Here is a 24783-nt window from a genome sequence, read left to right as displayed (position 1 = left end):
TACCATAGCTAAGATTTGGAAACAGCCTAAGTGCCCATCAGATGAGTGGATTAGAAAACTGTGGTACATCTACACAATAGAATACTATGCTGCAGTAAAAAAGAAGGAATTCTTACCATTTGCAACAGCATGGATGGAACTGGAGAGCATTATGCTAAGCGAAATAAACCAGTCAGAGAAAGATAGATATCACATGATCTCACTTCTTTGTGGATTATAATGAACAACATAAACTGATGAACAAAAACAAATCCAGAGACAGAGAAGCATCGATCAGATGCTCAAACCTCAGAGGGAAGGTGGGGGAGGGTGGGGGTTAGGAGGAGAGATCAACCAAAGGACTTGTATGCATGCATATAAGAATAACCAATGGACACAGACAGCAGGGGGGTGAGGGCATGAGCAGGGGAGGGGGGCAATGGAGGGGGGATAAGGACACATATGTAATACCTTAATCAATAAAGGAAAAATATTTTAAAAATATATGCACTGAAAAGACAATCAAAAATTCTCCCTAAAGTTACCAATATATATATATATTTTTTCAGTCTACCATCTCTCATTTCACACATGAAGAATCAGACTAGATCAAGGTCACGTAGTGAAGGTCTGCTATATTAGCAGTCGGAAGAAATATATCAGGTACAGAGGGAATGCTGGGGAATGAAATACGACTTAAAATCTTAAAATCCAGGCTCTGTGACTTACTCTCTTACTTCCAACAAGTTGCTTAATGTCTTTATACCTCCTCATGTATAAGATGGTATCTTCAGGTAGCTGTTGCTATATAGCAAACCATCTCAAAATTTGGGGGCTCAAAATAGTTTGTTACTTTATCTCCTGCTTCTGTAGGTTGACTGGGCATAACTGGCAGTTTTCACTTGGGTCTTTGGAGACCTGCAGGCAGATGTTGGCCTGACTTCACTCAGCTGAATGTCCAGGATGCTTCACACCTATGGCTGGCAGTATATGCTGGCCGTGGGCAGGGAGCTCAGTTAGGGTTATCAACTGTGGCCACTCGATGTGGCTTGGGTTCTCAAAGCATGGACACTAGGTTCCAAGAGGGAGCATCTCAAGCACAGAGTTCCCAGAAGACCCAGGTGGAAGAAACGAGGTTTCTTACAAACTAACTGTGGAAGCATCCACACATCTTTTCTAACCAAGCTGGTCACTCTAGGCCAGGATACTGGCAATCTGGGGGTGTAACTTCATCATCATAAAAAAGTTTCATGGTCAAACAAACATCATTAGGTAAAGGCCCCAGATTTTGCATTAGAATATAAACCTTGCAAATGAGAATACTTGCTTTCTTAGTGTCAGCAGATCACATTCTAGATTCACTGCTTTGGTTTTTAATTATGAAGGCCATGATTGGTCCATTACTGGTATATTTGACACATTACTAACAGAAATAAATGAAAAAAACCTTCCCATCACCAAAAGCAATTTTCTTAGGATGAGCTGGAAATTTAGAGCAATTCTTCACTCTTTCAATTCACTGAGATCTACTGAGTGTCTATAATACTCATCAATGGTCCCAGGCTTGAGCAACCTATAAGAAAAATGTCTAGCCGAAACCGGTTTGGCTCAGTGGATAGAGTGTCGGCCTGCGGACTGAGGGGTCCCAGGTTCGATTCCGGTCAGGGGCATGTGCCTTGGTTGCGGGCACATCCCCAGTGGGAGATGTGCAGGAGGCAGCTGATCAGTTTCTCTCTCATTGATGTTTCTAGCTCTCTATCTCTCTCCCTTCCTCTCTGTAAAAATCAATAAAATGTATTTAAAAAAAAAAGAAAAAAAGAAAAATGCCTAATCTATACCCAGAATCTGGAGTAGGTCATGCCCCTAAACATCTGCTTGATGTGATATTAAAATGGTACTGTTTATCTTTCTGCAAAAGGAATACTATATCATCACCATGGATGCTAGAAGCTTAGTCAATTTTCCAACAATAAAAGTAAAGGAATAATTTTCACTTACTACACAAAGGGTTGCTTCTATCTTCTTGTATAACACAACACTGCTCATTTTCTTTCCCAAAACATATAGCTAAGGACTTCAGAAGGAGCTATGAGTACTAATTACAATTTGTCCCACAAATTGAGCTTTTAAAAAATCAAGTTATAAACCTAACTTTATGCAAGTTGTCATATTTCTAGTCAAAGTGATAGTAAATAAATGGGCATAAGCACTCCAAGATTTTAACTCCTGTAATCTATGTCATATTCAGGAAGAAGCAGGAAAAATATCAAACAACTACAAAAATAGTAACAAGATAGAAACACCTGAGGTCCACTTCAAAAACCTACTAAATGTTTTGCATCTTGTCTTTTAATCACCCACACATGCATACACTGAGACAAATAATTGGCAATAGGAAAAAATAGAACATCATAGAGTTTAGTTCCCAGTTTATTTTTTTTAATCTGCAGATGCCTTTCCTCTTAATTCAGTATTAATGCCATCACAGAGTGCCTTCCCTTATTTCTCATTCTCTCCATACACTTCATCTGTTTGCCTCTTTAAAGACTAAGCTAACTTATAAAAACAATTTGCTTCACTGGAGGGAATAATTCAGTGCATATTGATGTGGGAAATTTCCATCTCAAAGGGGTTAACAATTGCAAAGAAAGCAACAACAAATTGAGTTCTCCTCTCACTCTCTCTGTTTCTTTCTCTCTCTCTCTCTCTCTCCCCCCACCCTCCTGCTCACCCTTTGTGGTTCCCATTCCTCTGCTTCCAAATGAGATCCCAGCTGCTAGCATTGTGCTGCAATGTGAGGGTGTCAAAGACATTATCCTAAGCAATGAACAGGACTGTTGGTCACTGCTTCTCCTCACTGTTTACAGAGAATCTCAGGGCAAGAGGATTGTCTTTCCCATGCAGAAAGGATTGACAGTGCTGCAAGGGTTTGGCTTTTGGGAACAAGACATTAAGCTTATTAAGTTTTTAATATTTCATAGGTTAATATAGCTGTTTGATTTTCATAATTATTGCTTCAGTGAAAGAATGTATATGCAAATACATATCCAAATATCCAAAAACCTAAATCCAGAGTCTTTGTATAGCAAATATAAGGAAGAAAGATCTTTACCTCTACAGTTCTTTGTTGAATGACAAAACAAAACACTCAGGCATAACAATTTTAGTCTGATCACGGCACACTTTGGAGACCAAAAGAATAAAAGTAAAGAACACTCAAATTACCATTTACAAAATAACCATAAATTTTTAGTATACACCGTGAACCATAGAAGCAATACAGGTTCTTGTTTAAAAGCTTTGGATATGCTTTGAAAGTTACAGATCTGCAACACAAACAAATTTAAACCTAAGAAGACATCCTGTTGCCATGACAATATGATACACTAGCTCCCTGTCACGCTGGATCTTGGGCTTAAGAACAGGATGGCACCATTGTACTTCGGGGTTCTCTGACAACAGTGTGCTGCTTTTAAACCGTATTAATTTATTATTCAGATGTTTGTTTTCAGTCTTTAGAAATAGATACAGTGTCATGGACAAATAACCTAGCCTAAATAAAAAAGTATTACTAATATTTCTTTTCAAAATATGTTTTAATCTGATGTTTGTAATAGCTGTAAATTTACCCACAAGATCTTAAGTTAGAGATAGAAAGAATGTCTATTGTTCAAAAATGAGAAACATTGTTTGTCAAAAATCACTAGCTTTTAAGGCTTCCATGAAAATAAAGCCATTTACTAATCTGAAACCTCAGAAAAATGTATTTTGATATATTGTTCATTATGCAATAGTAGCGATATATACGCTTTAAAAAACAAAATAGAGAAACAGAGGACAGGTCCTGACTTGTCACAAGCAACATGAGTCAAAAAGAATCCCTTTTGAGGCACAAAACAAACAGGGAGAGGTTTCTATTTCATAAGGTGGATGGCAGCTTATCGCTAGTCCCCCACATTCTTCCCATTTCCCGAGATTTTCCTTGTCTCCCCCTTTTCTTCTCTTGGAGTTGATAAGAAATAAAAGACTACAGTGAATTACCATTCATTCATTCTCTCAGGAAACATTTAACAAGCATTGTTATTTCTTAGTAGAAAAGGAAACCAGAGAATAAGCTCACCCAGAGAGGAAGGAAAATGTAAGAAAAATACGTTAATAAAATCTACTTAAAGGCTACATTCACGGAATGTGAAGGATTCTGTAAAATTACAAAGGAATGTAGCTCTCAAAGAGGCTGTTGGCACAGGTTAAAATTCCAGAGAGGAAGTTTTGTTTGAGGTGAGCATTTTCTCAGACAATGAATGGTGAAAGATGGGCCATTTCAAAGACTGAGCATGTACAAAGGCACAGAATTTTGGAATTCATACTCTATTCTGCAAAATCCCGACAGGTCTGTATCCCTGGAGTGAAGTACATAAGATAAAACAGTAGGTAAAAGGTTTGCCATAATATGAAGTTTGTACTTTGTCCTCTAGAGTACAGGAACCATCAAAAAATCACAAGTCATGGGAAAACAAAGTCCAAAAGGGGTTTTAGAAAGATCACGTGAACAGAATCGTGGGGGATTCAATTGGGTTGAGGTGACATTGAAGATGGGAAAATTAAGAGGCTATTTTAACAGTATAAGTGAGGAGAGAGACTTGAATAAAAAGTGTTGATAGAGAGATTTGGGAAATTTTTGAGAGGCAAATTTAACAAATCTCGGTTCTCTATGGAATATAGAAGTTAAAGAAGAGGAAATATTTCTGGCATGAGTGATTGTGTGAGTTCTGTTACAATTTTCCACAATGAGGAATATATTTCAGGAGACAGTCGTGGCCAGATACACTCATGAATTACAGAAAAACCCCCAGAGGTAGGAGTATAAGGAGTGAAGAGAGAATGAGGCTAACAGTTACATTGAGGGGTATTCAGAAAAAGGGAGGATACAACAAAGGGAATCAAAAAGGATAGTCAGAAATTGGTAACCTTTTTTTGTTAGTGTGATAAAGACATTTGTTAACATGAAAAACTGTGTCTATAATATTAAACACTTTCTAGTATATCCTTAAACTATACTCTATAAGCATGATCTGTTCTCCAACACACATTTGTCTCACTAGATTAGGTATTATTATTCCTCTCCTTATTTTATGGAAAAAAATACTGCAGAGGTTAATTCCCCCAAGGTTACACAGCTGGTAACCCAGGACTGCCAAATCCATTTTCTCCAGATATTTAATTAAATAACCTAGTTATACCTAAACTGCATGCAGAAGTTTATTAAAATACATAGAAAATTATTAATTAAAACCATTCCACATATTCTCAAGTATAGAAATTATTTAATAATTAAACAAATAATACTCAGACATAATTGTCCTCAATACAGCTATAAACTGTTTTTCGGTGGATCTGAGATATGACAGTTATAAAGAGGAAAAAGGAAGACTAGAAGAAAGTGTCAAACATTTTCTGTAGAAGGTATCTTTACTCCAGTCAGAAAATCAATTTAATTTTCACTCTCAAGCAGCCTCAAGGTAGTAATTATTATCCATTACCTGTTTCAGATATACAAACAGGATACTCAATGTGAGATTAAGTAGTGTGGCAACCTATTAACTGAACCAAATAAACTAATCAACAGAAAATATAAAATTATTCCAAATATTCTCTTAAAAAACATCCAAAAATAGCACACACAAAGTTCTTGCAAACATGCATAAATGGTAACTGGTAAAATGCTTGGGAAGTCTGTCTGCAGCACCCGCCCCTCCCCCTCAAAAAAGTGATATAACACAATAATGAACAATAAGATTGAGAATTGAAACAAAAGCCACATTTCACAAGCCTCTTTCAGACCTGTAATAGATCCTGCAAGAGCCATAGAGAAGTCAACAAGCATAATAACCATCTTCATCTCAGTGAGGTCATTGAGATAGAATATATCACTCTCATTGATCCTCTGTAATAATGAAAATTATTATTTTTGAAGCTTAACTAGCATTTTATGTCACTTCAAACTTTATTTATTTTCACTTCAGCCTAAAAATCTTTTTGTGTGTGTGATAGGTGAGTAATGTGGTTCCCACCGCTTACAGATGAGATACTGGTGGCGCAAGGAGGTTGGCATCTGTCCAGCTTGATCAGAAGGAGAAGGAAGGAAGCCATAATATGAATTCATGTGTTCTGACTCTAAATCTATATATCAGGTTACTATATCACTCTATGACCTCTTTTATAAAATTCTACTTTAACACTCACATGACAAAGCCCATGAAATAATCTTTTACTAGATAGGAAAAGTCAAGTCATATTGAGTTGGCAATTGTCTCACAGTAATTAGTCTTTATTATGAGTTACTCATCTGGTTCATAGACAGCTCATTCCTTTTTCTTCTCTAAACATAAAGTACACTCACAAATAGCCAAGGGTATGTCCTACTTGTATAAAACCACTAGTGTGTTTCTAAGGACTTAGAGAGACTCTGCATTTTAATTATTCATAGTGATTTCATAACTCAATCCCATGACAAATTATTATAATAAACACTTCAAAAGAAGCATCTCTTTATGCATAATGTAAGCATCAATACAATGACCTTTCCTATATTTTCACATTAGTAATTTTATTTTAGTAAAGGTAATGAATTCCTTTGCTTCTCAATTTGATCTTTATTTTTGTAAAATATTAATCATTCCATATTCAGAGTCTTTTATAAGTCAAATTTTAAAGTCTCTTTGTTATAACTAAAATACAAACATAGGATTTTCAGATAATTATGGATCCCCTAAGCTTCTTAACAATATTTCAAGGAGGCCAGCTAACCCATCCCTAACAACACAGAAGAAAGTCCACTGAGGCTTTATCCCTGGGACATTCACAATGAGTGAAGTAGTTCTGGAAACTGTTGCTGGGTTTCTTTGGCGAGTCATAGGAATTTGTGCAAAGCATTGTCAATTTTAGGCTCCCAGAGTGAGGCAAGTATTGAAATGACTGATTAAAATTGGGTTTGTAATATATATGTGAGGCATGTATGTTTCTGTTCATAGTTCTCTCAGAATTGATGAGACCTGTGTTTGAACACCTGAGTTTCAATAGGTGTATTGCCCCAAAAAGGAGTACAGATTCACACATCATAATTATTATATTATAATATAAATATTGTTAATTATTTTTTCATTTATTCTTTCCCACACAAGTTTTTAAAGCCCCTATGATGTGCCAGTCACTCTGCTAGGTGCTGGAAATACCATAGCCTGTTCTCAACCATATCTTTACATAAATATAATTTTGTGAAAAGTGATTCTACACTGAAAAGTTATTTCCTTACAGATAAACTATTTCCTCCTGAATTTTCATAATTTTGGAGCCAGAAGAGTGTTTCCACCTATTTTCATCCTACTCCTGTTAAAATTACATAGCTCAATTAATATTTTGGTGAACTAGGTTAAGCCCTAAGGCCCGATGTAAGAAAAATGATGGCAGGCATGCTTTTAAATGCAGCATTACAGCGAAGAATAAGAGCCTGAGAGATAAATGATAGAAAAAGAAACCCCCAACAAAGTTTCTGAACTGCCCTGGTCAGGTGACTCAGTTGGTTGGAGCATCATTCCATACACCAAAAGGTTTCAGGTTCAATTCCAGATCAGGGCCAGTATGGGAGGCAACCAAGATCGATTGATGTTTCTCTCTCATATTGATATTTTTCTCTCTCTCCCTCTCTCACTCCCCCTTCCTCTCTAAAATCAATAAAAACATATACTCAGGTGAGGATTACAAAAACAAAATTGCTGAACTATTTGAAGAGGTATGTAAAGAAGAAGTGGAGGGAGATTGAGATAGAAAGAGAGCATGTGAGAGAGTCACAAATAGTGTGTTTTTTTGGGGGGGGGTGGGAGGAGAGATAACTGAAGTTATTAGACAGTAAAGAGACACTCAAATGATACTCTTGTCAGTGGAGCCAACACCAGTTTGTCACATTCCTGGTAACTAGTAATTTTTGAGATTAATGCCTCAACTCTGCTGACACTACATTATTTATATTTGAAATAAAATCTTGGCACATCTATTATTTCAAATAAGTACTCCTAAATTATTTAATGAAAAATTTAATAATAATAATGAACACTTTTTGAGTCCTTGGTAGGTCCATTCAACATGCTAAGTACTTTAGGTACATCATCTATTCTTTTTTTAAAAAAAAATATATATATATATTTTATTGATTTTTTACAGAGAGGAAGGGAGAGGGATAGTGAGTTAGAAACATCGATGACAGAGAAACATCGATCAGCTGCCTCCTGCACACCCCCTACTGGGGATGTGCCCGAAACCAAGGTATATGCCCTTGACCAGAATGGAACCTGGGGCCCTTCAGTCCCCGGGCCGATGCTCTATCCAGTGAGCCAAACCGGCTAGGGCACATCATCTATTCTTAATGTGTAAAATTCCATGAGAAATATACTACTATGATGCCAGTTTATAAAGAAAATGTAAAAAACAGGGTTTAATTCAACATATTCCTTTCCATTTGGCCCTCCTCTGCTTCCCCAAAACTTGACCTAAGTGCTGGAGTCTAAAGGTAAGATTCAGTTAACTGGGTAATTTTGAATGGAGTATCTTACCTCTCTAAGCCTTTTACTCTTCACTTGCAAAATGGATAAAATAAGTCTGAATATATCATAGGATTATGTGAGAATTAAATAAGATAATTCACATAAAACATGTTATTTATAACTAGAAAAATAAACACTATAAATAATAGTATAAAACTAAATAATAATAAACTACAAGAATTATTATCATTACAATTATCATCTATTTAAGATAGCTTATTAGATAGCAATATTGGGCATCAAGATCTTAAAGAGTTCCACTCATGGTTAACTGACAAATCCTATATAATAAAGAGGTAATGTGCAAATTGACCTTCGTACCCTTGCACAAGATAGCCGCCCCCATGTTGTCACAAGATGGCTGCCCCATTTGGTCGCAAGATGGCCGGCAGAGGAGGGTACTTGGGGGGGATTGGGCCAGCAGGGCAGGGCAGTTGGGGCAACCAGGCTGGCAGGGGAGGGCAGTTGGGGGCAACCAGGCTGACAGGGGAGGGCAGTTGGAGGCAATCGGGCCAGCAGGGGAGAAGTTAGGCATCGATCAGGCCAGCAGGGGAGTGGTTAGGGGGTGATCAGGCTGGCAGGCAGAAGTGGTTAGGGGCAATCAGGCAGGCAGGCAAGCGGTTGGGAGCCAGCAGTCCTGGATTGTGAGAGGGATGTGGGATCAGGCCTAAACCGGCAGTTGGACATCCCCTGAGGGGTCTCAGATTGGAGAGGGTACAGGCTGGGCTGAGGGACAAACCCTCCCCCTGCCACCCAGTGCATGAATTTCATGCACGGAGCCTCTAATATTTTATAAAACAACAGGGTGGATATTGGTTTAAAAATGAAATGTTTGCATTCCATATCAGATTATGGATTTGTAAAAATCCTCTTTAACGCTGTCTAGAATATTAACACTATCTAGAACAAATAGCACCAATGCAATGCAATTGGATGGAAATTCATAAATATTGTCACTATTTGGCATCACTGTTAATGCTTGAAGTCCTCTCTGCTTTGTTGCACATGCTACTCATGCCCATGGGCTCTGAAAAGTGTTGTAAGTAACAACAGTGTTATGACTCCTGCGATATTACACATGGGCCAATGTGTGGTTAACTCTAGTGTATATCATGCATGTTTTAAGATATAGAATAATATTTTTGAAATAGTAATTCCCCCTTGCTAATTTCCTCTTGCCCTCTGCTCAGCCCCTGCTCTTGCCTTACACACTGCTATTCATGTGTTTGGGCAGTTCAGGGCTCACTGAGGGAGTGGAAAGCAAAGCAAAAAAAAAGAGAGAGAGAGAGAGAGAGAGAGAGAGAGAGAGAGAGAGAGAGAGAGAGAGACAGACAGAGACACTTAGCTTTGATTTGTAAATGCTTAGTAGTCATTTTAGAGAAAAGGAAAGCATTTTAAACATAAACAAAATATTAGAGAAAGGTAGGTTGGAGAAAATAGGGATGTCCCAAAAGTGGGAGTAAAACACAGAAAATAGAGGACTGCAGGTCCAGACCTGGCATAGCCAGGAAGCTAGGAATAAACTCCGTTTTAACAGAGACCTCTGTGGACCAGACAAGGTGATGGTCAGCTATGTGAATGCCTGCACACCCAGGCAGCAGGCATATGCCCTCTCTCCACAGGGATCGTCTTCACTCATCTGGGTTGCTGTAACAAAAATACCACAGACTGGATGACCTAAAATCAAAAGAAAATTCTTTCTTGCATTTCTGGAGGCTGAGAAGTCCAAGACAGATTCACTGTCTCAGGAGAGCTAGCTTTGTGGTTCAGATGGCCATTTCACTGTGTTCTCATATGCCAGAAAGCAAAACAGAGCTCTGTGACATCCATCTATCTATCTGTCTGTCTGTCTATCTATCTATCTATCTATCTATCTATCTATCTATCTATCATCTATCTATCTATCTATTTGTCTATCTATCTATCTATCTATCTATCTATCTATCTATCTATCTATCATCTTCTTTTTTTAATTTACTGACCCTGGCAATCCCATATGGCTCCCAGAAGTCCCCACCTGTGGCCCAATTCCTACACCACCAAGACCTCTGACTGTATAAACTCAGGTGCTTAAACACTGAGTCAGCAGGATGGTGCATGCGCAGTCTGCACCCACACAGTTGTCCTCGTCATCAGGCCCTCCTGGCTGCTTAGATGGGGCCTGCAATAGCCCACCAGGCCATATTCTTGGAGCCAGTGCTTTCTGGAACTGTGCCATTGATGAGGAGGTTTAGAATGGTGGTTAGCATCAGATTTTTTATTGCTCTGCTGTCCTTCTGGTCCTTGGGGCCTTTCTGGCAATTATGATACCCAGGTGTCTCCAATGGGGTCTTTTTTATAAGGGCTCTGCCCTCATGACCTAATCCCATCACCTCCAAATACCATCACATCGGAATTAAGTTTCAACATAGGAATTTTGGGAAGACATACCCATAGAGTCTGTAGCAGAGATAGTGCATAAACTTCCAGAATTTAGCCGAATTTAGCCAATCCTAACAAAGGGAAGAAGGGTCAAACTTATTACATTTCTGTCATGTAAGTACAATGAAGGCTTAGTTTGGAAACTGAATTTTTATATACAATGCAATGTCATTTTTTTTCAAACCTGCATGAATGGGCACAGGTTTATACCCACTCTATACATCCTAGCTCTATCTGTGTGATGCTATAGTATGTGTGTGTATTTAAACAAATATACACTTATCAATATGGCTATTAATTACTGTAAAATCTACATAGAAAATACTGCATAAAGTTTTTACCTAGGAATCTGTAAATGTCTCAAAGGCAAAATTGCTGTTTTATTCACCTTCATATTAGCAGGGCCTGTTACCTGGTTGTGTCGCCACACCATTAATTAATCTTTGAACTTCTGAGTTTCTTGTATTCCCTCCAACATAACCCCTGACAAAAGCAGGTTAAACTCTTCAAGAAAAGTGAGAATTCCAGGGCTAGCTAAATCTGCAGCAGGAATCAGATAAGGAACCCAAGGATTGCCACCTAGAAATCGGTTTGCACAGATCTCTTGCAGAAAAATCCAAGATAGCATTTGAAACCACCTTCCCAAGCGATCTCTTGATGAGCTTTATTAACATACTAAACCCAGGCCCAGAGGTGGAGATTTAACATTAAAATGAGAGTTCAATGTTTAGCTAGGCATGTCCCAAGCATGTCTGAGAATTGCACATGCTCCCTTGGAAATCAGAGAACTCTCCACGCTCCTTCCAGAATCCCACCTCTGAACCCACCTACCTACCCCCTCGCCAGACCCTTACAGTGGTTCTCAACCTGTGGGTCGAGACCCCTGAAAATACATCCTGCATATTAGATATTTACATTAAGATTCATAACAGTAGCAAAATTACAGTTATGAAGTAGCAACAAAAATGATTTTATGGTTGGGGGTCACCACAACATGAGGAACTGTATTAAAGGGTTGAGAACCACTGCAAGTACTTCCCTGATTCCCCAGAAATGGGAGAAGGAATCATTAAAACATTTAATTACCCTTCTCCTTCCTTGGCCAGGGAATAAAGTTTCTGAACTAGCTTTACCAAATAAATACCGCCTTTTCTTATTGATGTGAGTGGCATCAGGCAGAAGGACCAGGATTTGGGATCTATGACCTGAAGGGGTTAGTGACAGGCCCAGCAAACTTCTGAACATACTAAGTACTTAAAGTATTTATAAAACTATTAGGAGTCATTGAATTAAATAAATGACTTACACATTTCTACATGTGTAAGAAAGTGGCATGGTGGGAAAATGTGCTTTGATTAACATTAGGTTGGAAGCCATGAATAAAACAGCTAGGAGGCTACTGAAACACCAAGGTAGAGGCCCTGAACTAGGTTGGTGGCGCTGGGAAAAGAAAGAAGGGCATGAATGGTATCCTCAGCTGGGAACTGATAAAACCTGACAATAGTTTCCTGTTTTAGAACTAGAGCTTGTGAGGGGTTTAGCCCAGAAAGGTTTCTATTCCTTGGCCAAGTGCTTGAGGATACAAAGTAAATATTAGCTGCCAGAGATAATGAGGAACTAGTAGAAAGAGCTTTAGGAAGAATACCATTGTAGAAAGAATAGAATCCAAGCAGCTCATCCATTTAAATTGTCTGCCTTTAAATATTCTATTTAGTTAAAACACAAAACACATCCATTAAGATTTTTAAAATACCCTATAGATATGAGATGATTAATAGGGTTCCAAGTACTTAACTTTAAAATAACAATAAGAGGAATTATTGTCTATTTTCAAATAAAAAATCACATGAGTAAATTTATATGTAGTACAGTCTGCTGGAATATATATATATATATATATATATATATATATATATATATATATATTTTTTTTTTAACTGGAATTGGAAGTGTTCTAATTCTGCACTTAATGAACAGATTAGTAGGTTAGTAGATGTTGCAATGCCTGGGTGTATACTATCTTTGAGCTGTGGTAAAATAGAATATATTTTAAAGGAGAAATGAAGAGATTCATATCTCCATAGTCAGATTAAGGATAAAAGCAAAAATTTATCATCATAGGGCATAAGAAACTTATACCAGTATAACGTTAAATTTTTAAAATATGCAAATACATCCTTAGCATCAGAATTTTAACTATGAAAAACTAGTCAAAATACCTTGAACGTATATAGAATCTTATAGCATCCCATTTGTCTTTAAATGTTATGCATTATTTTACAGAGAATAATTTAGATGGAATTGGTAGAAAAGTGGTCCTTCTTTTGTGAGTTCCCTTTAAATCGCAGATTTTGGTGTTCTTTGATATAAATTGTGAGGGAAACTAATCTCTGTTGTAGGGAACTTCTTTAGAAGGCATATTTGTACAACACAGCCTAATGCAATCTCAATACTTACAATATGTAACAATGGGATGGAAATTATTTTTATATTTTTAATTAAAACACCAACAAAAATTCTCATAGTGCACACCAGTGTTAGTCACATGTGGACAGAGGTAATCAAACTAACATTGAAAGAGGGCATGAAATAAGAGAAAACATTGTAATCATAAAAAAGTACTGTAACAATTATTGAAATTAAATGATAAAAATAAACCACAGTGCCATTGCTAGAAGCTTTAATGACTTGCTGGGGAACTATCTCAGAGGTAAGGGAGACCCGGAAATGACAAAAAGAGTGTGAATGAAAGACATATGACTAAAGAACAGGGCGAAAAATTCCAAGAAGACAGGCAAAAACTTCATACTGGGTGCCTCTCCCCAGCTACCCCTACCTCCATGCCCACACCGCCCTTGGGCTATACTGCTACCTTCATTTTCCAAGGGATTTGTGGTTTCTAAGTTTCATTGTGCACCGACAACAAAATCCTTTCATAAGCATAGTTGGGCCCTCGTTTTTCAGAGATTTAATAAACATTTCATTACTGTACTATTGAATATTTCTAGTCTGGGGAGGAATAGCTAAGGATAGAAGAAAAAAAACACACCCAAATGCCCACTACGCCCACAGGACATTATGATGTAATTGTCCATGTCCATGGCTGCCTTCTGCTGAGGACGATAGCCTAGGCAAGTGGCATCCAGTAATATAGATTGCTGTGCTTCTTCCCTTTAACCAAAGAAGACTGAGCCTAAAAGACTCCATTTTTCTGACCTACAGGGTATCTCTATGTATTATGGGAGGGACCAGGAATCAGCCTGAAATTTCTCCAGCTGAATTATTTTTCATGGAGAGCCCACGCTGTCCAGTTTTCCACAAGCATGCTGACTATACTCATTGACTTTACCAAATTATAAGATAGCCACTGGTTTACTACAGCTAAAATCCCTGCCCAGCAGGCATTCCTGAACTAGATGGTGAAGTTCCAAATCAACCAGATTCTCCTTTCACCTGGAGGCATGAAGAGAAATTCTGACAATAGTTGCAAAAGCTTTGAGAAAGCAGATGCTATGAAAAAATAAGGTAGATTGATGAGTAGTGAACACTTATAGATCCGAGAACCTGAGAGGCAGAGGGATCAAGAGAACAAAAAAGTCACCCAAACCATAGAGCGCTAGAGCACCATGCAAAAATGCCTCCTCTGAGCAAACAGTGCGTTCCCCCAAACAACCTTCCAGCTTCCAAGTGTCAGTCCCGTCTCCATAAAACCTGCTTGGAAGGCATTGTTGTTGGCTTTCACCAGCTCAAGGTGCCTTTTTCGCCTGTACTAGTATATATCCTTACTAGGGGCCCGGTGCACGAAATTTGTGCACTGGGGTGTGTGTGTGTGTGGGGGGGGGGTGTCCCTCAGCCCAGCCTGCCCCCTCTCACATACTGGGAGCCCTCAGGCGTTGACCCCCATCACCCTCCAATCACAGGATCGGCCCCTTGCCCAGGCCTGACGCCTCTGGTCCAGGAATCATGCCTGGGCAGGGGACCCCCATCTCCCTCTGATGGCTTGCTCCACCCCCCGCCCAAGCCTGACGCCTCTGACCCAGGCTTCAGGCCGGGGCAAGGGGACCATCATATCCCCCCAATCCCCGGCTCCGCCCCCCACCCAGGCCTGATGCCTCAACCAGAGGAGTTGACCCTCATCACCCTCTGATCACCAATCACCGGATCGGCCCCTTGACCAGGCCTGAGGCCTCCAGCAGAGGTGTCAGGCCTGGGCAGGGGACCCCCAGCTCCTTGCGGTTGCAGGCTCCGCCCCTGCCCAGGCCTAATGCCTCTGGCCGAGGCGTCCGGCCCGGGCAGCGGGGACCCGCAGCTGCAGTGGCCCTGCGATCGTGGGCTCCGCTTTAGGCCCAGGCAAGGGACCCCTAGCTCCCAGGACTGCCAGCTTCGACCGTGCCCAGCTCCCATCGCTGGCTCCACCCCTACTTCCTGCTATCACTGGCCAGGGCGGAAAAGGCACCTGATTCTCCGATCATGGCTGGGGGGCAGGGCAAAGGTGGCCCCAGGGCCGCCTTTGCCCTGCCCCCCAGCTCTTAGCTCCCCTCTGGGTTTCCGATCACTGTCAGTGGCCGGGGGCTTCTTCCTGCTTTCCCTTTCGCCTCCCTGCATTGTGCCTACATATGCAAATTAACCGCCATCTTGTTGGCAGTTAATTTGCATATAGCCCTGATTAGCCAATGAAAAGGGTATTGTCGTACGCCAATTACCATTTTTCTCTTTTATTAGATAGGATAATGAGCTTCCATTATATATCCCCTTTTCTTTACAATCTAAAAGAATCAAACACAAAGAGGACACCTGGGTCTCTGAAAGAGAGAGGAACCTTAACAAATTATATAAAACTTGAGCATCTATATTTCTTTCCCCAACAGCCACCTGCAAGGCAATCCAGCTGCCCACCCACTGGGCAGGTGTGCTCACTCAGCCCCGCCCTGCTCTAGAGGCTGATTGCCTGCACCGCCAAGGGCTTCTGGGTCCTTGGGTGTGTAGGACGACTTTTGGTTAAGTGTTTGTTTTTTTATATTTAGCTCACTATTATTAGCAGAGTAATGAATACATGCTGCCATTTGAGCAATCAAGGACCCACTTGAAATATTAATACAGGACAATAGAATATTATTTTAGTATTCTAAATTATTTTTCTTCTGAGAGAAAATGTCAATTGTCTGAGAGGCTTTTTTTCCTGACCCACCAGGTGTCTCTAAGTATCCTTGGCGGAACAGAAATCAAACTTGCAGTGTCTTCAGTTTAATGACAGAAGAGGCACCTCACATGGGTTCAGCAATACCAACCGGCAGCCTGTGATGTCCGCTGCCATGAACAGGTTTGGGTGGGCAGGGTTACCACTTCAAGGGTAACGACCACCTCCAACCCTTCCTGAACTGTGTGTACACACACACACACACACACACACACACACACACACACGCGCGCGGAGCTATGATATAGTTTTATGCATTTATTTCCTCAAGGGGGTTAGCAATTTACCAAAGCTCTAGAGAGGTTGAACAAGTGGAGTTGTGTAGGAGCTAGACCTCACTGCCTCACTCCTTTATCCTGTGGGGTCATTTGGGTGTGTTCCTTACTCTGTGTCTTCCCTTTGCTTCCAAAAGTTCTCCCTAACCCCCTTTTTCTCTTTAGGTCTGATTCATTACTATAGAAAACAATCAGGTCCAATCACTACTGCCTTAAAATTTTCAATTGCAAGTGTTTGGTAATTTCTGTACATACTTTCTGCTGGCTCTGAAGATAGAAACAGGTGTTCTCAGTCTTTCCTTGTTCTGTAAGAGAAAGCAGTGAATTCTGGTCCAGCCCCCAGGATGAGAAGGAGAGACTTTTACTCCTGGCCCTCACTGGTTTTTTTCATACCTTAGGCCTCAGCTTACACCCCAAGGAATAATTTTATTGTGAAGAAATCTATTATATCTACCCAAGGAAGATAAAACAACTAATAAATGTTTACTTTTGTATCATTTTGGATTACAGAAAAAATGCAAAGATGGTACAGAATTCCATATATACCTCACTCTCAGTTTCCCTTATTATTAACACTAGTGTGATACATTTCTTATAACTAATGAATAATCATAATTATCATTAACTAAAGTCCCTGCTTTATTCAGATTTTCTTTGTTTTCCCGTAATGATAACTTTCAGTTCTGTATGCTACATTATAGGCATACCTCAGAGATACTGTGGGTTCAACTCCAGGCTATCATAATAAAGAGATATCACAATAGAGCCAGGTATAATCTTTTTGCTGGTGGAGGGTCTTGCCTTCAATTTGTAAAAACTGCAACATCCGTGAAGTGTGATAATGTGAGGTGCAATCAAAGGAGGCCTTCGGGTAGTTAGCAATGTCTTCTCCAGTTCTTCCTTGGCTGTGAAAGTTTCTCAAGCTTTCCTTAGTTTTGTTGATCTTGACAATTTTGTAAAATGTCCATGTATTGGTATTTGTCTGACTGCAATTATCGGTATGGGGAGGAAGACCAGAAAGGTTAAGTTTTTGAAAAAGGTCACTGTCATCAGATTTTGTCAGAGTATAGACTATCAGCCTGACTCAGCACTGTTGATGTTGACCTTGATCACCTGGCTGAGGTAGTGTCTGTCAGGTTTCTCCACTGTTATTGCTCTTTCCTCCCTGCTTTCACACCAACTCTTTGGAAGAAGTCACTGTATACAGCTCACATTTATGGAGTAGGCAGTTATACTCTAACTCCTTGAAGACAAATTATCTACATAAATTATTTGGAGCTGTTCTATATGGAAATTTGTCTATTCTAACCCATTTACTTATTTATCTATTTAAGTAAGGACCTTAGTTATTAATTAACACTTTGGTTATCAATCCAGAACTAGTTGATCAAATTGTTCCAGCTTTAACTATTGAGAGCTCTTTCACTTGGCTCCTATATCACTTTCCCATCCCATGTATGTGGTAGTACTTCCTGGAACTACAAGATGCTCCTGGTTCCTCTTGTATATACACTGACCCAGTCCTAGAATGGGACATTTCTCCAAGAAGCCCTGGTAACCAAGATCTACATAGTAGTTGTGCTCCTTGGTACTGGGATGATATTAATGCAATTTTAACCGTAATTATAAAGAACTAACAAATCTGGTCTTATCATACTAAAAGACACTTTACCACTCTTGCTACTCCATTCAAACCTAGTTTATCCACTAAACTTTAGTCCATTAGAGCTAGTTTACCCTGTAGAAATTACCCTGTAGAAATTGTTCACTGTATAGACTAAATATAACATGTAGCAAAATACTTGGCTCAGAATGAAAGGCTGAAAATACTTCATAAAAACCTTCTGAGGAAAAGAAAGCACCATCCCCATTTACCAATAAAGGAACAACACAGAATTCTAATCATTGTGCAAGTCACACAGGTTAGACAGACCTGGGTTGGAGTCCTTAATCACCACAGCAAAGTGTACCCCCTTTCCCCTAAAATAAGATTTTACATTATTTTAATTCTTAAGGATTTCTCTTATAACGCAGCCAAAGAAGCCTGGTTTGTGTAACTTTCCAGAGTGTAGAGTGCCAGATGGCACCTTCAACAGAGGGCAAATGTGGGGTGTTTTTGCATGGGCAGATACCACTGCTGGATTTTAGCACTCTGCCAAGGAGCTCATGCTGATACACAAAGTCCATCTCATCATGGGCACAATTAATGAGTCAATGTCAGCATCCCTGTGTGGAAAATGCTGGCAGTGTCATTCTAAAAAGATGATTATGAGTATATTTAAGATTAAATGGCTCGATCAAGATAAGTGATGATTGCTGGTTCCCATGTAAAACACACACAATGAGTGAAATAGCTGACACCTTGGACCAAGTCAAAATATAAAATAGGTTTCACTCCCCAGATTAGGAATTGGCAATTCAGACCACGCATTTATTTCCCCTCTATGTTATCATGACACTTCTCAACACAGAAATGAAAGAACTTTACTGACCAGAGTCCTAAGGTTGGGAGCTCAAAGTTATGACTTCTCTAATTTTATTTACATTCCCTTTCTTTCAGTCCCTGGCATTGATATAGTAGACAATTTTTGGTGATATATTGTACCATGTCAGTGAGAGAATCTGTTCATTTATCTCAAGCATGACACAGCCTCTACCTTTCACAGTCTAAATACTCTACCTGAGAAATTGCAGAAGTTTCTACTAAAGAAGTATAGAACTTCTTTCCCAAGTTCAAAGATTCCCAGAGGGGGAATAAAGCTTCAGGGAATCTGAATTATATGAATCAAGACATTAAGCAGATTAACTTCTTTTCTCCATTCATTGCAGACAAAGCCAAACTGGCATTTTTATTATGTAAATTAAGATCAGGCCTCCTCAAGTGGAAGAAATTGTATGCTCTTAGATGGGGTTTAGGAAGAATAATTGCTTCTCTGTGGAAAAATTCTACCTAGGAAGAAATAAAAGCGAAGCACTAAATTAAAAGTCTTCATAAAGGTTTTAGCATGGTTCTGTGATGATTGAAAAGGGAAGCCCTTTTTATTCCCCTTAGAAAATTCTGATAGAAACCAACCATAAGAAAAGACTAATGTGGGCCATGGAATAACCAAGCTCAAATACAAGAATGAAGTCAATAAAGGCTTATAACATCTCAAATATCTGCTATAATCTAACAGACTCCAAATGGAGCAATGCAAGTAACAAAATAATCTGACAATTGGCACAAGGCAACACAAGTAAAAGTCCTACATATTCAAATCAAAGGCATGTTCCAAAAGTTTCCTAATAACACACATTACAAGACTGCTTGCTATATAAATAACTGATCTTTAATGAAGTATCTATAATAATGAAAGCATAATATGCAAATTGACCGAATGGCTGAACAATGGAACAACCATCTGGATGATCTTCCGGAGGAAGCCAGGGCTGCGAGTGCAAAGGCCTACTCTTGCACAAATTTCATGCATTGGGCCTCTAGTTTTATATAAAATGGTATTATTTTATAATCATAAAATACAACATGCTTATTTTAAAAATGAGAATATAAAAAGCTTAAAAACAAACAAAAATGAATAGAAATCTAACCATTTATGAACAATACCTAATATTTGGCTTTTTATTTATTTATTTATTTTCAGAAAACCCTTCATACTAATAAACTGATAATATTACATAAATTTGATAAAACAATACAAACAATCTCTAATTTGTTAATACTATTTTATGGGCAGCTTTTATTATCCATACCTATCAATCAACATAATTTTTTATAATACACAAATAATATTCCCTTGCATGACTATATCATAATATATTCAAGTATCCTATACTGATGAACCTATGTTATTTCAGTTTTGGGTACTATAAAATTCCGAGACTATATAATGTATGCATGCATCTTTGTGTATATGCCTGATATTCTTTATTATACATTCTTAAAAGTAAAATCGTGATAGCAAGTTTATCCATTTTAAATTTGAATGCCAAACTGCTCAATAGGAAAACTGGATGTAAATGCTCAAAGAGAGTGCTTAACTATAGTTTGTTCAAATGTAAATTTCTGAAACTAGTGTTGCCCTATGCTCAATGTCAGAACTATGTCTATTTTTTATTTTTACTGAATGTATTGGGGTGACATTGGTTAATAAAATTATATAGGTTTCAGGTATACAATTCTATAATACATCATCTGTATACTGTATTGTATATTCACCACCTCAAGTCGTCTCCTTCCATCACCATTTACCCCCCCTTTACCTTCTTCCACCTCCCCCCACCCCCTTTCCCTCTGGTAATCACCATACATACTGCCCTCTGCGTCTTTGAGTTGTTTTCTTTGCTGAATCCCTTCACCTTTTTCACCCCAACACTCCTCCCCACTGAAAGCTGTCAGTCTATTTTCTGTATCTATGAGTCTGTTTCTATTTTGTTTATTACCATGTAGTCAGCACACAATATTAGTTGAATATATTAATGATGATTAAATTGGATTTAAAGAATTTCATTTGCAATTGATTAGCTTTATATTTGAAACTCACTGCAATCTTTCTTAGCCCCTTCTCTTCAATGTAACCACTGAGAAAATTTTGGCTAGAAAATACGGACAAATTCGCTCTCCTCACTCTCCATATGAATCATGTACCCACTGCGCTCTGCCATTTTTCACTTTTTATGACCTTAGACTCATTGCTTAATATCTTTGAGTCTCCAATTTTCCATCTGTGGGATAAGTATAATAAAACCCCACTTTGCCTGCTGTCAGGGTTGGTGTGAGATTGAAACAATATAATGTGAGGTAAGAAGTGCTTTGAACAAAATAAAATGGTCTACAAATAAAAGAGATTAACAATTAAAGATGGGTTTATTGTTCTGGAATGCATTCCACTGAACTCAGGTTAACCTGAAAAGATTTCTGCAACATCCCAAAGCTCAGGGCTCAGAGGCTGCCTTTCCCAACATGCCCACCTGCAGTTGATGCATCATAATGGCGATCTCTTAAAGATGGGAAATGGCATTCACTTTTATCTGTCATACGTAGCTGGACAATGCTTCTTATTGATCTGCTGCTTCAAAGTCACTTCCTTTTCCCAAGCATGACATTTGCTATTATCTTTTCACAAGCACAGAAATCTAAAAGCAGCACCATAAAAAAATAAAAACCCCCGCAGCTTAAGTATTGATTAAAAACAAGCTTGGTTCATTAAAAACACTGCTGAGATTGGATTTGAAGCACTTAGAGGTAATCTTTCTTTTCCTCAGCATTAAAAAATTATAGTGATTTATAGAACTTAGTGGCTCTGAGAAGGAGTTAGCTGTTATTTAAGTAAGCTTTAAGATTAAAAAAAAAGATTTTAAGTTGGAGTAAAAATTTTCCTTCATTCTGTTTGGTACCGGTATGTGGGAAAGACATTTTTTCTTCTTAAAATAATAACAATAATGCTCATCAATATCTGTGTAGTACTTTTTCTAATATGAGCATCTTTTACATAATGATCCTCCACTTTGTCTCATCCCAGAGTTTCTTGGTCCTTCTCCAAAAGGGACAAGGTCAGGGATGTGTTAGAGGTGAGGCTGAGTAGCCACTAGCTGCTGTCTTTAGGGATCCTTACACAGAGAGAAAAATCTGTGCTCCTGTCAAAAGGAAATATATGTCCTGCTCAAAACCGACTGCATCATGTTCCTCCTTCCCGCCAGGTGTCATCCTGGGTGGAGGAGGAGCAGATCATAGTGACCCAGACCCTGTGTCCTCCTAGAGGGCACCCAGCTAACACCCACTGTAAACAAAGGGAAATAAAAGGCACTGTAAATCCAAAAGGATTCTTAAACTTGCTTAAAAATCCTGGAGACTAAATTCTGTTATTTATGTATTCAGTTTAGTTCTTTAAGTCATTTTAATATGACTGTCCTGTACATCAGTGGTCTTTGTGAGTTTTTTTTAAATATATTTTTATTGATTTCAGAGAGAAGAAGGGAGAGGGAGAGAGATAGAAATATCAATGATGAGAGAATCATTAATAGGCTGCCTCCTACTGGGGATCAAGCCCACAACCTGGGCATGTGCCCTGACCAGCTCTTAGAACTGATTCTTAGAGTCAAATGAATCTGAAAATATTGATAAGCTTTTCAGTCTTTTATTGTTCTACCGCAGGCATAAAGTTTCACCTCTCTCTTTTTAAAAGTGGTAGAAAAGTGTTAAGAGAAATAGTCTCAAAAATGCTTGATCTTAAGAAAGAATTAAAAATGGACTGACGTTCTCAGTCATTACTATGTAACAGTGTGACCATTTACCACTTAAAAGACTGTCTCACATCCAGTGATACCATTGTTTGGGAAATACAGCAGTTGATTATATATATATATATATATATATATATATATATATATATATATATATATATATATATATATATGTGTGTGTGTGTGTGTGTGTGTGTGTGTGTGTGTGTGTGTGTGTTTTAAATATAATTTACCTTTTGATCCTACTTAAAAGAATCAGGCAGTAGCATTAACAATGAGTTTTCCTGTGCAAGCAAAATATCTAGTGAGTTTTCCAATCGTCATCCAAATTTATTGATATTATACAGTTATAACCTCTGGCTATGACTGAAAATCTACAACAAAGGTCATAGGAACATAAGGCATTCTAGGCCTATTATCCCAAATGACCTCTCCCCAATGAAACCCTGAATGCAGAAGCAGTGTACAGTACTTCTCACATTTTCTTGTTTGTGCTAATCACCTGAAGATAGATGTTAAAATGTAGGTCTGGGTGGGACCTCAAATTCTGTATATATTTCCAACAAGCTTTCTGATAATTCCAGTGATTCTGCCATTGAGTAGCAAGAGCTTGCTTAAAGCACAGGCTATGGAGTTAGTATAATATCAACTGAGTTCCAGCTTCACCATTTCTTAATGGTGTGAATTTTCTAGCAAGTTATTTAATTTCTTGCGGCCTGTTTCCTCATCTGTTAAATGGGATAATAAAAAAAGGGAGATGGGATGCTCCATGGGATTGTTATGGAGAACAAATGAGTTAAAACATGGTAAAACACATTGAACTGTCCCTGGCACTTATTAAACCCTTAATAAATGTTAGCTCTTATAACAAAAGCAAAGATGATGACATTTTTTTCAGCAATATTTTTCTTTGAACAAAGGCCTGTTGCTACATGAGCCAAATTCTATTATCAATAGATCTTGGAAAATACCCATATATCTGATCATATTCATGAACATCATAAAGGGCTATACTTCTTTAATAGCCCAAATACAGCCGCATGGTAAAGTCTCAATCTCTTGACATGGTTATAACACTTAGGCTGGCTCATGATTGTGCCTCGATTGCTATTTTTCAAGCTATCTACTTCAAAAATGCTATTCCTTTAGCAAGACCAAAAAGTATCAGACTAAGGCTGTGTTTTCTCATATTGCTATGCCTTCGAGAGACAAGAGGACTACAAGCCTAGGATATTTTCCCAGCACATGTCACTCCCCAATATCTTTTATGTAATGATACCCATACCAACTTGCTCTTTTTTGCCATTTTACCCTTTACCATATGATATTTTAAATGGCATAGTTATACCTTGACTCTCCTATTATTATTTGTCATATTCTTTGAGGGCAAAAAACCATGCATCAATGAACAATCAGCACCAGGTAGTACTGTATAATGAGAATAGTAATTTTAGTATTCAGCATACTACTTGACACCTTGGTGCTAAATATTTGTTGAATTAATGAAAATCAGAAACTAAAACTATATATATATATGTGTGTGTGTGTTTTTAATGTCCTTCCTCTGACTTATTCAGATAAATTTTTACTTATAAGATATATAATAATGTTTAACAAACTGCCACCACTAAAGGGCCATTATTTTAAAGAATTTTAAAAGGATACAAAATTTACCCATTACTCACAATCAGTAACTCTAAAACCCTTCACAAAAGAACTTTTGGTATGTCATGTTTAAAAATTTGTGTACAATATTACATAATATGTGGTTGTGTTTATTTTAAAACAAAGATTTTATATTATTATAAAATAATTTTTAAAATTGTATCTGTTATTAATGGTGCTTTTTAATATATCTATCAACTCCAAAATTACAACTGAATTGAGAAAAAAACACATTATGTATCAAATTTTTTTAAGATAGGCAATTTTTTCTTTGTTGTCCAATATTTTGAGATCCCAAGTTTAATTTTTTAAGAAAACTATTTTTATTGTATGAAACCATGCTATTTTTCTTATTGTATAAAACCAGTTCCTATTTCATATAGTTTTTTTTATATATATTTTATTGATT

The sequence above is a fragment of the Myotis daubentonii genome, chromosome 2 (genome assembly GCF_963259705.1).
Source record: "Myotis daubentonii chromosome 2, mMyoDau2.1, whole genome shotgun sequence".
In the NCBI taxonomy this organism is placed as follows: Eukaryota; Metazoa; Chordata; class Mammalia; order Chiroptera; family Vespertilionidae; genus Myotis; species Myotis daubentonii.
Note: the sequence above shows the minus strand (reverse complement) of the source record.